The sequence below is a fragment of the Rhinoraja longicauda genome, chromosome 30, assembly GCF_053455715.1.
Source record: "Rhinoraja longicauda isolate Sanriku21f chromosome 30, sRhiLon1.1, whole genome shotgun sequence".
In the NCBI taxonomy this organism is placed as follows: Eukaryota; Metazoa; Chordata; class Chondrichthyes; order Rajiformes; family Arhynchobatidae; genus Rhinoraja; species Rhinoraja longicauda.
Window position 1 is genome coordinate 11,472,978 of NC_135982.1, and position 15,615 is coordinate 11,488,592.

At 46.4% G+C, this 15,615-nt stretch overlaps 1 protein-coding gene across 13 annotated transcripts in view; it reads right to left on the bottom strand.

The window, feature by feature from the left end:
* The window catches only part of LOC144608138 (rap1 GTPase-activating protein 1-like), a 396,852-nt gene that overhangs the window by 156,134 nt on the left and 225,103 nt on the right, over positions 1 to 15,615 (bottom strand). The gene's annotated exons all lie outside the window — the stretch shown is intronic.

The following is a 15,615-nucleotide window of genomic DNA, read 5'->3' on the forward strand; positions in this document are numbered from 1 at the left end:
CAGCCCACAGAGTCCAAGCCGATCCTTAAACACCCACTCCCTAAAATCTAATGTTAATATTATTTTTAATTTTTTTTAGATTTAGATTTAGAGATACAGCGCGGAAACAGGCCCTTCGGCCCACCGAGTCCGCGCCGCCCAGCAATCCCCGCACATTAACACTATCCTACACACACCAGGGACAATTTTTTTTTAACATTTACCCAGTCAATTAACCTACATACCTGTACGTCTTTGGAGTGTAGGAGGAAACCGAAGATCTCGGAGAAAACCCACGCAGGTCATGGGGAGAACGTACAAACTCCGTACAGACGGCGCCCGTAGTCAGGATCGAACCTGATTCTCCGGCGCTGCATTCGCTGTAAGGCAGCAACTCTACCGCTGCGCCACCGTGCTGCCCAAGTGATGTAGACCAAGTGGATTTTTGGATAAATTAGCTGGCTTCAAAAAGAAAAGTGAATATCTGGATATTTCTGAAATTTAATAAACATGTAAATGAACCGCACAGGCAGCAAGGCTGTATTTCAGAAGAGATCCCTGTGGGCACAGTTCTGCAGGGAGGATATTACTCACTGCTATGCACCCAGTGAGGCAGCTTCAAATGGGCCGCACACAACAGCATGAAACAAGCTTTCTTGCAATTATATTACTTTAATTTTAATTACTGCGGTACTTTAATTACTGTTGTTGCATTCATCAATTTGCTTGCCAAATTGCCTTGGCATGGACCCTAGAACCCTTCTCTTCAGAACAGGAAGTCATAAGCTGCACAGCACAGAAATAGTTTCAGCTAAGTTCAGTTTACTGTCACGTGTACCGAGGTACAGTGAAAAGCTTTTTGTCGCGTGCTAACCAGTCTGTAGAAAGACTATAGAATTAAAAGACGTTCTTTTAGGAAGGAGACGAGGAGGAATGTCTTTAGTCAGAGGGTGGTGAATCTGTGGAATTCTTTGCCACAGAAGGCTGTGGAGGCCGTCAGTGGATATTTTTAAGGCAGAGATGGATAGATTCTTGATTAGTACAGCTGTCAGATGTTATGGGGAGAAGGCAGGAGAATGGGGTTAGGAGGGAAAGATAGATCAGCCATAATTGAATGGCGGAGTAGACTTGATGGGCCGAATGGCCCAATTCTTCTCCTATTCCCAATAACCTGATGCATGATCACAATTGAGCTGCTCTATGGTTCCAGATTCACACCTCCAGATTCAAGGATAGTTTCTTCCCAGGCAACTGAACCACCCGACCACATCCAGGGAGCAGTCCCAAGCTACTATCTCCATCACTGGAGGCCCTCGGACTATCTTTAATCGGACTTTACCTCACACTAAACGCTGTTCCCTTTATCATGCACCTGTAAACTGTGGATGGCTCGATTGTAATCATGTTTAGTCTTTCTGCTGACTGGTCAGCTTGCAACAAAAAGCTTTTCACTGTACCTTGGCACACGTACCTTGGTAAACTAAACATTGAGTATTGCATGCAGTTCTGGTCACCCCAATACAGGATGCATTTGGAGGCTTTGGAGAGGGTGCAGAAGATGTTTACCAGAATAGATTACTAGATATTAAAAGAAAGAAGGGGAATGGGGTTACAATGACAGAGTGACACTGAGATAAAAGAATAGCCGTCAATTGTTTCATACAAAGAATAATTGTGGTACCTGACTTTCTAAACTATTCCAGCCTGAAGAGGGGTCCTGATGCAAAACGCCGCCTGCTCATTTCCCTCCAGAGATGCAGCCTGACCCGTGGAATTTCTCTAGCACTTTGTTTTTAACACATAGAGGGTAGCTGCAATATATGAGCTGGTCAGATTATTAAATGGTGCTGCCAAGTTGCATCTTCAGCATCCAAAGTGTGGCAGGGAAGCTGGCAGACGAGTCAAAAATGAAGTATGAAAAATGAGAAATGTTTGAAAATAACAGGCAGGATACTGATTTTGGATGATCAGCCATGATCATATTGAATGGCGGTGCAGGCTCGAAGGAACGAATGGCCTACTCCTGCACCTATTTTTGAGGTTACTCAGAATGCGGTTTAAATTATGCAGGTGAAATGAATGGGTCTCAAGTGTTCATGCTTAGATGTGGAATCTTGATCGGCATGATTTAGAGAGAGAGAGCTGCAGTTGAACTGCAATCACACACTGCCCTCGAGATTGGACGACAGGGACTTAGAAACACAACACAGACTGCATTAGCGCAGGAAGGTCACCTCCCGTCTGATCGGATCCTCTGTCTGCCTTCTCTCTCGGACCCATCCACTTGTTTTCCACGAGCACTATCGCTGGCTGGCTTTTCAGATTAAAGGGCTTCAGAACAATCAATTTTTATGGAGACATACAGAGACAGGTCTTTGGCCCAACTTGATCAGGGGCGGCACGGTGGCGCAGCGGTAGAGTTGCTGCTTTACACCATCCGAGACCCAGATTCGATCCCAACTATGGATGCTGTCTGTACCGTGTTTGTACGTTCTCACTGTGACTGTGTGGGTTTTCTCTTGATTCCTCTCACACTCCAAAGAAGTTCAGGTTTGAAGGTTAATTGGCTTCGGTAAAATTGTAAATTGGCCCTAATGTGTGTAGGATAGTGCTAGTGTACGGGATGACCTCTGGGCGTCGGGGACTCGGTTCGCCAAAGAGCTTGTTTCCAAGCTGAATCTCTAAATCATGCCGATCAAGATTCCACATCTAAGCTTGTCACAGTTAACCTAAGTACATCTGAACCTTTTCTATCGATGTAGCGGTCCAAATGTCTTTTAATGCATTTAGTTTCCCTGCCTAAGAGGCCTATCTGTACAGATTAAGATCGGTAAATATTACACCACCAGTAGAAACCGAGAGACATCAACAAGATCATGCAGTGGAAACTAAAGGGCCTGTCCCACTTAGGCGATTTTAAGGCGACTGCCGGCGACTAGGCTGTCGGCAAACATTTGCCGGGGTGTCGCGGGCATGATCGTGAGGAGTCTTCAATGAATCGTAGTGGATCTCAGCGTGGAAAAAAATTCCAGATAGAAATTTCTCGGCGGCAGCTGGCTTGTCAGGAATACAGAATACAGAGCTTTATTTGTCATTCGGTACCGAGGTACCGAACGAAATTACATAGCAGTCACACAAAAAAAAAGAACACAAGACACATGACCCCAACACAAACATCCATCACAGTGACTCCAAACACCCCCTCACTGTGATGGAGGCAACAAAACTTCCACTCTCTTCCCCACGCCCACGGACAGACAGCTCGTCCCCGACCGACCCGCACAGTCCCCGCAAGGGGATGGAAGTCCCCGCGGCCGAGCCGCACCGGGCGCTGAAAAGTCCCGCGGCCGAGCCGGGCGATGGAAGTCCCCGCGGCCGAGCCGTACCGGGTGCTAAAACGTCCCGTGACCGAGCCGGGCGATGGAAGGCCCCGCGGCCGTAACGTGCGCTGCTAAGTCCTGCGGCCGAGCCGCACCAGCGATGTTAAGTCCCGCGGCCGAGCCGCGCCTGGCGCTGAACCGTCCCGCGGCCGCGCCGGGCGATGTTAGGTCCCGCGGCCGAGCCGCACCAGCGATGTAAAGACCCGCGGCCGAGCCGCACCGGGCGATGGAAGGCCCCGCGGCCGAGCCGCACCAGCGGTGTAAAGTCCAGCGGCCTAGCTGCGCCGGGCGATGTTAGGTCCCGCGGCCGAGCCGCACCAGCGATGTGAGGAAGAGACCTAAAAAGGAAAGGTTTCCCCCACCACCCCCCCCACCCCCCCACACATACACAGCCAAAAAACAAAAACAAAAACCATCCCAACACCGACACACAACAAAAAAAAGGAAAAAAGACGAACAGACTGCCAGCGAGCCGCAGCCGTTAGGCGCCGCCACACGTGACCAGGTATCGTAGCGTATTGCGGGCGCTGTCGCACTCTGTCCCCAGGTTTGCTAAGTTATCACAGATGCATTTAGAAGCACGTAATATTAAATTAAGAAAAGGCATTTGAAGATACCAGAAGATAGTTTTGTTTAACCAATTTATTTACCGTCAGGACATTCGACAGGTAGGTTGGAGGCGACAGTTTGACGGTCAGGCAAGCGTGGGAATTTCGCGATGTTTCCGAAGACGGTGTAATCTCTTAGCCAGGTGCTAGTTTCACCAAAAAAAGTAACTGGTATCGACCTGACTCGGCATTGTAGTGGTCATTGTCGTAGGGTAAAAGGAAATTTCGGCGACCTGCTACGACTTTGACATTCGCCGGCAGTCGCCTAAAAAAAATCGCCTAAGTTGGGACAGGCTCTTAAAAGCCGTACAGCTATCCCAGCGGTTCAGGAGGGAATGGAAAGGTGACGTTTCAGTTTGGGTCCCTTCTTCAGACTCTTGCTTTGCTCAAGATTGCTGCATCTGCACTTCCTTGTGTTTGCACCCACACCCTTCCCTCTTTCACGCACACAATACACAGAGTCCCATTCTACACTGAACAGGCTGAAAAAAGGGTCCCAACCTGAATCGCGTCTGTCCATCCCTCTGCAGATGCTGCCCACCCCGCTGAATTCCTCCAGCACTTTGTGTTTTCTCATGATACCAGCATCTGCCTTTGCTTGCGTCTTCACTCTGCACTGAACTGGCTTCTCCTGCAGTCCCACTACGGCTCCAGCAGGTGGCAGGTGTTTCTCAGTGATAGGACAGTCTGGCCCACTGGCTCATTCACACTGCCAACTGACAAAGGTTTAATCTTCTTACTGTGCATCACTTTGAACACAACAAGGCAGAGGAAAACATTGCCTAAAATTGCCGAGGACTGGGAAAGTCTTATAACAGAGGATGACCGAGCCACTGTTCATGGAAGGGAAGCTCGAAGCTCAGTCCGCCTGGACTTAGCTGATCAACCAGTCGCCAAACATTTTAATTACTCTTCCCATTCCACACTGACCTGGGCCTCCTCCATTGTCAGAGTGAGGCCAAACACAAATTGGAGGAACAGCACCTCATATTTCCCTTGGGCAGCTTACAACCTAGTGGTATGAATTTTGATTTCTCTAACTTCAAGTAACCCTTGCATCCCCCCCTCTCTCCATCCCTCCCCCACCCCAAGTCGTACACGCTTAAGTCATCTTGTTGAGTCTCATTGTCTAGCTAACAATGGCCTGTTTCTTTTACCATTGTTACCTTTTTGCATATCTTTCATTAATTTCTTCTACATCTCTCTATATCGCTGTCTATGTCTCTTGTTTCCCTTTACCCCCCGACTCTCAGTCTGAAGAATGGTCTTGACCCGAGATGTCACCTATTACTTTTCTCCAGAGATGCTGTCGGACCCACTGAGATACTGCAGCGTTATGTGTCTATCTAATACACTAATGTATACTCTTGCATTACAGAGCAATGTGTTCCCAGAAAATTGTCCGTAACCCTATTTTCCCTAAGGCGCACCCTTGTAAAAATGTGATGCTTCAAATCACATTGTGCATTTAGAGAGAATTTTTACTTTGAATCTCAATGTTTTAGGCCGCGTTTTGTAAATTCCAAAAGGTCACATCTACGTTACCCAAATTGCCATTAGGCTGGGTATACTGTATAAGAGTAATATAGAAACATGGAACATAGAAAATAGGTGCAGGAGCAGGCCAGTCGGCCCATCGAGCCTTCATTGTGATCATGGCTGATCATCCCCAATCAGTAACCTGTGCCCAACTTCTCCCCATATCCCTTGATTCCACTAGCCCCCAGAGCTCTATCTAACTCTCCCTTAAATTCATCCAGTGATTTGGCCTCCACTGCCCTCTGTGGCAGAGAATTCCACAAATTCACAACTCTCTGGGTGAAAAAGTTCCTTCTCACCTCCATTTTAAATGGCCTCCCCTTTATTCTAAGACTGTGACCCCTGGTTCTGGACTCGCCCAACATTGGGAACATTTTTCCTGCATCTAGCTTGTCCAGTCCTTTTATAGTTTTATATGTCTCTATAAGATCCCCTCTCATCCTTCTAAACTCCAATGAATACAAGCCTAGTCTTTTCAATCTTTCCTCATATGACAGTCCCGCCATCCCAGGGATCAATGTCATGAACTTACGCCTCACTGCCTTAATTACAAGGATGCTTCAATTACAAGTAGGTTAGAGGTAACATAAAAACAGATTGCCAATGCAGTTATGGATAGTTAAAACGAAAAAAGATTCAGAAAAAGTTAATGTGGGTCCTTTACAGACTGAGACAGGAGGCATAATGTTGGTACATGAGGAAGAAATTAAACAAACATAGAACATAGAACAGCACAGGAGCAGGTCCTGCAGTCCAGAATGTCTGTGCATGATGTCATGTAAAGCTAACTATCACTGCCTCTACATGATCCACATCCCTCCATTTCCCACATATCCTTATGCCAATCTGAAAGCTTCTTAAATGCCACAATCGCATCTACCTCCACCACATCCTCTGTCAGCATGTTCCAGGCATCCACCACTCTGTGTGTACAAAAAACCTTGCCCTGCTCATCTCCTTTAAACTTTGCTCCCTCCGCACCTTAAAGCTACGCCCTCTAGTCTTTGACATTCCCACCCTGGGAAAAAGGTTCTGCCTGTCTACCCTGTCGAAGCCTCTATATCAGGTCTTCCCTCAGCCTTGGTGCTCCAAAGAAAACAATCTAAATGTCCCTTATAGTTTATAACCTCTAATCCACAAACATTAAACGTCTATCTTTATTGAAGGTGTTGGAATTTGCCCAGAAATGTCGGAGGACCAATAGTCTGATGTGTGTGAAGAATTCAAAAGAAATTTGTATTAGTAGATACATTGGCACTGGAGAATTCACAAGAACTGTAGAAGAACACATTCCCAGTTCCTGGCGATGTGTGTTCCCAGTGGGCATTAAGGAAGATGGCGATGGAGATGATGCACACTCTGATGATGTCAACTTCCGATATTCCATAGGTTGTAGAACAATTCCAGAGATTGGGAGGTAGCAGGAGAGAAAACAGGAAATCCTTGATCAGTTGCCCTGATGCCTTTCCCAATTGCTTGCTCCATCTGCAAGCTGATTGTCAGGGTTTTGTGTGTAAGGGCACCTGGTACCCTCTAAATCAACTCATTACAATCATTGTGTAGCAAGGAACTGCAGATGCTGGTTTAAACGGAAGATAGATACAAAATGCTGGAGTATAAGAAAATAACTGCAGATACTGGTACAAATCGATTTATTCACAAAATGCTGGAGTAACTCAGAGGGACGGGCAGCATCTCTGGAGAGAGGAATGGGTGATGTTTGGGCTTGAGACCCTTCATCAGACTGATCTGTCTGATGAAGGGTCTCGACCCAAAACGTTGCCCATTCCTTCTCTCCGGAGTTGCTGCCTGTCCCGCTGAGTTACTCCAGCAATTGTGTCTATCCTTACAATCATTTACTGTTTAAAAAATACACCATGTTTCCATCTTCCACCACAGTCAGGTTTTTGTCCGTTCACCTACATCCCCTTGAAGCTCCTCTGCACCTGCCCCACACCCACACTTCCACCCGGCTTTGTATCATCAACACCTCTGCATTATTGTTCATGATCCCATCACTGATGTAAGCTTAGCAGGGCCCCAGCATGAGTCTTTGACCAATTCTCATTCCATTTGGTATATTATCCCATTTTGTCCATTCTAATTTTGTTTAATAATATCTTGTGTGACATCTTATTGAAAGTCTTTTGAAAGTTCAAATTCATTGTATGGGCTAGTTCACCCAAAATATTCCATTGGTAGTTACATCCTCAGAAAACGTTGATTTGTCAAATGTGATTTTTTTTCCATTCATAAATGTACAGTAATTCTGCCCAATCCAATTTTGTATTCCAGCATTATAGATTTATACAGCACGAAAACAAGCCCTTTGACCCAGCACATCAATGTCGACCAAGACAGCCATCAAAGCTATTCCCATTCGCTTTCAATTTGACCCACATCCCACTAAACCTTTGCTATTCTCTTTCCTGCCCAACTATATTCTGTTTTTGGAGAAATGGACATTTCGGGTTGAGACCCTTCATTCCACACCAAAAATGGACACAAAATCTGGACGAAGGGGCTCGACCCGAAATGTCACCTATTCCTTTTCTCCAGAGACGCTGCCTGACCCACTGAGTTACTCCAGCGTTTTGTGTCTATCTTCTTACATATTCTGTTTTTTAACTTGCTTTATAATTGATTGTGGAATGAGTCGTCTTGGCACGCTGCCCCTTGTTGTAAGAGCATTTGACTGCAAGAGTACAGAGGCTTTTCCCCAATGTGGTAAGCCTGTGATTTATTGAAAGATTGATTGATCGAAAGATAGAGTGGAAACAAGCCCCAGCGTATCCACGCCGATCATCGATCACCCATTCTCACAAGGTCTTTGTTATCCCATGTTCTCATCCACTTCCTAAACACTAAGCCAATTAACCTACGAACCCGCAAGTCTTTGGGTTGTGGGAGGAAACCAGTGCGCTCGGAGGAAACCCACGCGGACGAACTTACAAACTCCGCGCAGAGAGCACCTGGAGTTAGGATCGAATCCGGGTCTCTGGAGCAGTAAGCACCGCAAGGCAGCAACTCCACCGCTGTGCCAGGTGCCGCCCAAATAATTGCTGAGAACATTTAAGTGACTGATAGATTTTAAAATATTAAAATTAATCCAGGGATGTGGGGATAGAACAGGAGAGTGAGGCAAACAGCCAAATCTCAGAGTGATTAGCACGCACTAGTGGACGAATGGCCTACTCCTACCTTTGTTTATCTACTAACTTATACGCTTATAGCGCACTTCTGGTCAGGTTGAACTGCTCCGGGATTTTTTCCTAATTGCTTTCTGGGATGTGGAACTTCACTGCCAGAGCCAGGATTTGGTGCTCAACTTTTTGTTGAGACTCGGCAATAAGCTTTGAACTACATAGATTTGGGGGCAGTGGTTGGCTTTTTGCAATATTATTGTTGGTTTGTTTTTATGTGTAGTTATGTATACACATACATACAGTATATATATTTATACACATGTATATTTATCCATATATACATATACATCTGATATATATAAGGATTTGCATATATATTTTTATATATATTTCACAAAATGCTGGAGTAACTCAGCAGGTCAGGCAGCATCTCAGGAGAAAAGGAATGGGTGACGTTTCAGGTCGAGACCCTTCTTCAGACTGATGTCAGGGGGGCGGGACAAAGGAAGGATATAGGTGGAGACAGGAAGATAGAGGGAGAACTGGGAAGGGGAGGGGAAGAAAGGGACAGAGGAACTATCTAAAGTTGGAGAAGTCAATGTTCATACCGCTGGGCTGCAAGCTGCCCCATCAAAATATGAGGTGCTGTTCCTCCAATTTCCGGTGGGCCTCACTATGGCACTGGAGGAGGCCCATGACAGAAAGGTCAGACTGGGAGTGGGAGTTGAAGTGCTCAGCCATCGGGAGATCAGGTTGGTTAAGGCGGACTGAGCAAAGGTGTTGAGTGAAACGATCGCAGATCCTGCGTTTGGTTTCGCCGATGTAAAGAAGTTGACATCTAGAGCAGCGGATACAATAGATGAGGTTGGAGGAGGTGCAGGTGAACCTCTGTCTCACCTGGAAAGACTGTTTGGGTCCTTGGATGGAGTTGAGGGGGGAGGTAAAGGGACAGGTGTTGCATCTCCTGCGGTTGCAGGGGAAAGTGCCCGGGGATGGGGTCGTTTGGGTAGGAAGGGACGAGTGGCCCAGGGAGTTACGGAGGGAACGGTCTCTGCGGAACGCAGAAAGGGGAGGGGATGGGAAGATGTGGCCAGTAGTGGGGTATAGGCAAATCCTTTGTTCCAACCCCCCTTGCTTTCTCCATAGCCGTACCAATTTTTCTCCACCATTTATTTATCCAATTCCCTCTTCAAGGCCACAATAGAAACTGCCTCCACCCCATCTGTGGGCATTGCATCTGCGATACCAACCGCAATCTGTGTATGAAAGGTTTTTCCCCATGTCACTATGAATTCTCTTCTCATTTATTTTGTACCTGTTCCCTCTAATCGTCAACCTTCCATCAATCGGAACAGACTCCCACTGCCAGAGAGTTAGATATAGCCCTTAGGGCTAACAGAATCAAGGGGGGAAAGCAGGGCCGGGATACTGATTTCGAATGATCAGCCATTATCATATTGAATGATGGTGCTGGCTCGAAGGGCCGAATGGCCTACTCCTGCACCTATTTTCTATGTTTCTATGTTCACTCTGTTCAGACCCCTCGTCGTGTACGTACTTCCATCAGAATCTCCCCTCCTCCAAGGAAAACAGTTCCAACATCTCATATCCCTCCTTGCAACTGTAGTCCCTTGTCCCAGGAAGCATTCCGGTAAATCCATTCTGGAGACTGCAGATGCTGAAACCTTGAGCAAAAAAAAACAGCTGGAAGAACTCAGAAGGTCTTTGATTGTTGCTTAAATTTCCCCTGGACTCTAATGCCATCACATCCTTCCTCTAATGTGGTGACCTGAAGTGAACGTGAAGCTGTAGTCCTGGTTGCACCAGTATTTTATAAAGGTTCAGCACAAACTCTTTTAAACTCTATTAGTATTGGTTTAGTATTGTTAAGTGTACTGATACATAGTGGGGAAAAAACTGTGTGCTAGCCAGTGAAATCATACATACATGAATACAATCAAGCCATACACAAGTACAAAGAGGAAAAACACCAGAGTACAGAATATAGTGTTATAGTATTATAGCATTACATTAATAGAGAACGCGCAGATCTTTTAAAAGGCGCAAGGGTGGCACAGTGGCCGAGTTGCTGCCTTGCAGTGCCAGAGACCCAGGTTCGAGTTCGATCCTGACTACGGGTGCTGTCTGTGCGGAGTTTGTATGTTCTCCTCGTGACTGCATGAGTTTTCTCCGGGTGCTCCGGTTTCCTCCCACACTCCAAAGACGAACAGGTTTGTAGGTTAATTTATCTTCAGTAAAAATGGAAAATGATCCCTAGTATGTAGGATAGTGCTAGTAGACAAGATTACTGCTGGTCAGTGCATGCTTGGTGAGCCGATGGGGCTGTCTCTATGAAGTCAAAAGTCTCCAGTCTGCAATGAGATACATTGGGAGATCAGGACTACACCCTAACTTATGGGAGGACCATTCGGTAAACTGACAGTAGCTGGGGAAGATATGAATCCAAATCTGGTGGTATCTGCCTTCAAGATTTTGTGTTTTATTTACTATAGTTCAGAAATGGGGGTGCTTTATTAACCACTCTCTCTAAAGCTCTGCCACTCTCTCCGATTTGTCCACCCACAGCCTGGAACTATATTCAGAATATAGAAGAGGGGATTACTGATAAACGGGGTACCAAAAACAAAAATGTGTTCAGTCATTATAACATTGGTGCTCTCTTGGATAATGTACTGCCAAGGTACATTTTGCACAGGTTAACTGTTGAACACGTTCCATTCTAGTTTAGTTTAGATTAAAGATACAGCGCAGAAACAGGTCCTTCGGCCCATCGAGTCCGCCCCGACCAGCGATCCACGCACATTAATGCTATCTACACACACTCGGGACAATTTACAATTATACCAAGCCAATTAACCTACCACCCTGCACGTCTTTGGAGTGTGGGAGGAAACCGGAGATCCCGGAGAAAACCCACGCAGGTCACTGTGAGAACCGTACTGACTACCCCCATAGTCAGGAACGAACCCAGGTCTCCGGCACTATAAGGCAGCAACTCTACCACTGCACCACCCATGTCAATGAAGGCAAGTGATCCAACACTGGGGCGCACATACATGATAGCTATGGGTGGGAATAGCTCTAAGAATGGGAAGGAGTTTCCTCAGGCACAGAGCGTTGGTGGAAACGTGGCACAGGGACCAACGTTACAATCAATGGTGGGATCCAGAACACTCACCCTGGTCTCGCAAACATGAATGGAATGAACTGTGGGTCTGGCGGTAAACTCTGCTGCTATTGTCGACTTCACAGCTCAGGGTGGTCTGTGCCGAGGAACAAGAGAAGCTTTTGTTGATGAAAGTGAAGCCACATTGCTCGTTGAAGGCAGGACCATACACAAAAGCAAAGCAAAATGGAGGAGTGGGAACAGTGCCAATAGAACATCAAGTTCCAGTTTATTGTCATTTGCACAAGAACGGCGAGGCACAGGTTCAATGAGCAGCATCACAGTTACAGATCCAGACAAACACACGAGAAAATAAATTATACATAGAAACACAGAAAGTAGGTGCAGGAGTAGGCCATTCGGCCCTTCGAGCCAGCACCGCCATTCAATATGATCATGGCTGATCATCCAGAATCAGTACCCGGTTCCAGCTTTCTCCCCATATCCCTTGATTCCGTAAAATTATAGATAAATTACATGCAAAATTCTAAAAGAGACACCACAAAACAAAAGCAAGGCATCTGAAAAGCAAGGGGGCAGGGGGAGGGAGGTTAACACAATATTGAAATAGATGAGCAAAATGAGGAGAGGAGAACATTTTAAATCATTTTTTTGCCATGTGACGGTAAAAAAGGTTATTTCAGCATTAAAATGTAATAATCGCAACATCAATATTAATGTTGCAGAATTCTCCAATTTGGGAAGGTGTAGGTGTGAGCCACAGTTCGGGAAGATGCCATCAGTACAAAGCGCAGAGAGTCATAGAGACATACAGCACGGAAACAGGACCTTTGGCCCATCTAGTCCAGGCTGACCCTGATGCCCCTTCCAAGCTAGTCCCACTTGCTAGTGTTTGACCCATCTCACCAAAACTTTCCTATCCATGAATATGTCCAAATGTCTCTTAAACGTTGTTCGTGTACCTGCCTCATCTTCCTCCTCTGGCAGCTCGTTCCATAAAACCCCCCACCCTCTGCGTGACTCCTTCAATTGGGTGCTGGTGTGGGCAGGTTCAGTTGCTTTCAAGGGCGTGGAGTGGAGTAGACCCTTTAGCTGCAATCCAGCGGCCTCATCACCACTGCTGTAACTACCTACCACCCCGCCATGTGAAAACATTGCCCTCACGTCACTTTTAAATCTTTCCCCTCTCGCTTTAAAAATCAGTGCCCTCCCCTACCATGGAAGCACTAGATTCCCCTACCAAAGGGAAAGGGTTGTGACCACCCACCTTAACTGTGCCCCTCGTGATTTTATAAGCCAGTGTAAGATCACCCCTCATCTCTTCCCACACTCCAGAGAAGAGTAACCCAGCCAATCTAGGCGCTTCTAATAACTCAGTGGAGGCCAGTTCGTTGGATGCTTTCAAGAGAGAGCTGGATAGAGCTCTTAAGGATAGCAGAGTGAGGGGGTATGGGGAGAAGGCAGGAACGGGGTACTGATTGAGAGTGATCAGCCATGATCACATTGAATGGCGGTGCTGGCTCGAAGGGCTGAATGGCCTACTCCTGCACCTATTGTCTATTGTCTATTGTCCATTGTCTCCCATCGTGACATCTTTTGCAGCTTAATGACAACCTTCCTCCAGCTTGATGAGCAGAACTGCATGCAGTACTCCACGAGTGGTCTCATCAATGTATTGTTGAGTTGTATTAAGATGTCCCACCTCTGCATCTTAGTGCTCTATTGACGAAGGCAAGCACGCCATCCACCTTGCTCACTACCCTGTCCATCTGTGTCACCGCTTTCAGGGACTGGTGTACCATGCACCCCAAGGCCATTATTCTAAGCTGGAAAGAGTGCAGAGAAGATTTACAAGGACTTGAGGGCCTGAGCTACAGAAGTGGGGGGGGGGGGGGGGGGGGGGGGGAGGAACTAGATGTAGCTTTAAGATGAGAGGGGAAGGATTTAATAGGAATCTGAGAGGCACCTTTTTTTCCCCACACAGAGGGTGGTGGGAATATGGAATGAGCTGTCAGAGGAGGGAGTTGAGGCAGAAACTATTAACAACATTTAAAAGACATTTGGGCAGGAAAGGTTTAGAGGGATATGGGTCAAACACAGATAGGTGGGACTAGTGTAGATTGGGCACCTCAATCGGCATGGGCAAGCAGCTGGGCCGAAGAGCAAAACATTGTGGGTCGAAGGGCCTGTTCCTGTGCTGCAAGATTAACCCTCTCGACTTCTCCACAAATGTTCCCTCATTCAAACTGACCAGCGTTTCAAGTGGTGCAGTAATTGATGGAGCATCGGTCAGCAAAGAGTTAATATTCCATAAGCTATATGCTTAATATTTTTTTAACCAGACATTCAAGAGCCAGTTTTGTACTGAAATGGGCACCGTCAAGATAATAAGCTGGCTGCAGAATGTTTCAAACCATTCAGAGCAGAAATAGCACTTCATTGCTTCCATGTCGTGTGGCATCGAAGCAAGCACTCTCCGCAAAAACAATAAAATCACAACCCTGACTCCAAGATGCTTGCAAAACCACCATCTTAAAGGCTGCTTCCCGCTTACTTACGTTCTGCTTTTTCCACATGAAGATATTCCAGGACCTCATTTATTCACAAAATGCTGGAGTAACTCAGCAGGTCAGGCAGCATCTCAGGAGAGAAGGAATGGACGATGTTTCGGGTCTCGACCCGAAACGTCGCCCATTCCTTCTCTCCTGAGATGCTGCCTGACCTGCTGAGTTACTCCAGCATTTTGTGAATAAATAGCTTCGATTTGTACCAGCATCTGCAGTTATTTTCTTATTTTCTATTCCAGGAGCTCGATTCAAAACCTCACCTCACTTTCTCATTTCTGTCACTATCTTTACCTTCGACTAGAAACGTTTAATTTCAGGTCTTGCTGGTCAGGATATTCAATCATCAGTGAACAAATAAACTTCTCAAAAACATAGAACTTCAAAGAACTTTCCTTTCCCGGTTAAAACTTAACAACCCCTACAGTTATTTGCTGCTGGAGCTTGCCTTCAGTCACAAGGTGTCAGTCAAATTCTGATCTCCAGAGCTGTCTGTGTGGAGTTTGCATGCTCTTCCTGTAACCTTGTTTCCTCTGCATGTTTTGATCTCCTCCCACATCCCAAAGATATAGGGGTTAACTGGCCACTGTCACTTGTCCTGAGTGGGTAGGTAGGCGATAGAATCAGGGGCGGGGAGGGAGGGGTGGGGGGGGAGTGCAGGAGGAACAGTTGAGAGGAATGTAGGAACAGTACAAGGAACTCAGTGGGATTAGTCCAAATTGATGTTTGATGGTTGAACTTGGATTTGAAGGACCTGTTGCGTAACTCCATGAAATTCCAAGGAGTCATAGAGGACGGAAACAGGCCCTTCGGCCCCATTCATCTATGCCAACCAGAATGCTCCGTCTAATATTGTGCCATTTGCCCATCCCTCTAAAACCTTTCATAGCCACCTACCTGTCCAAATGTCTTTTAAATGTTCTTATTGTACCTCATCTACTTCCTTTGGCAGCTCGTTCCATATACCAATCGCCCAATGTTTGGGGGGAAAAAACGGCTCTTCAGATTCCTATTAAATCTTTCCACCCTCAGCTTAAACATATGCCCTTCAGTTCTTGATTCCCCTACCCCTGAGGGGGGAAAAATAATCTGTCTCTTCCCCTCATGATTTTATACCGCTTTATAAAATCAACCCTCAGCCAGGCTGTGCTCCAAGGAATAAAGTCCTACCTGCCCAACCTCTCCCCATTACTCAGCTCAGGCCCTCAACTAGTCCTGGCACATCCTATTAAAACCTTCTCTGCACTATTT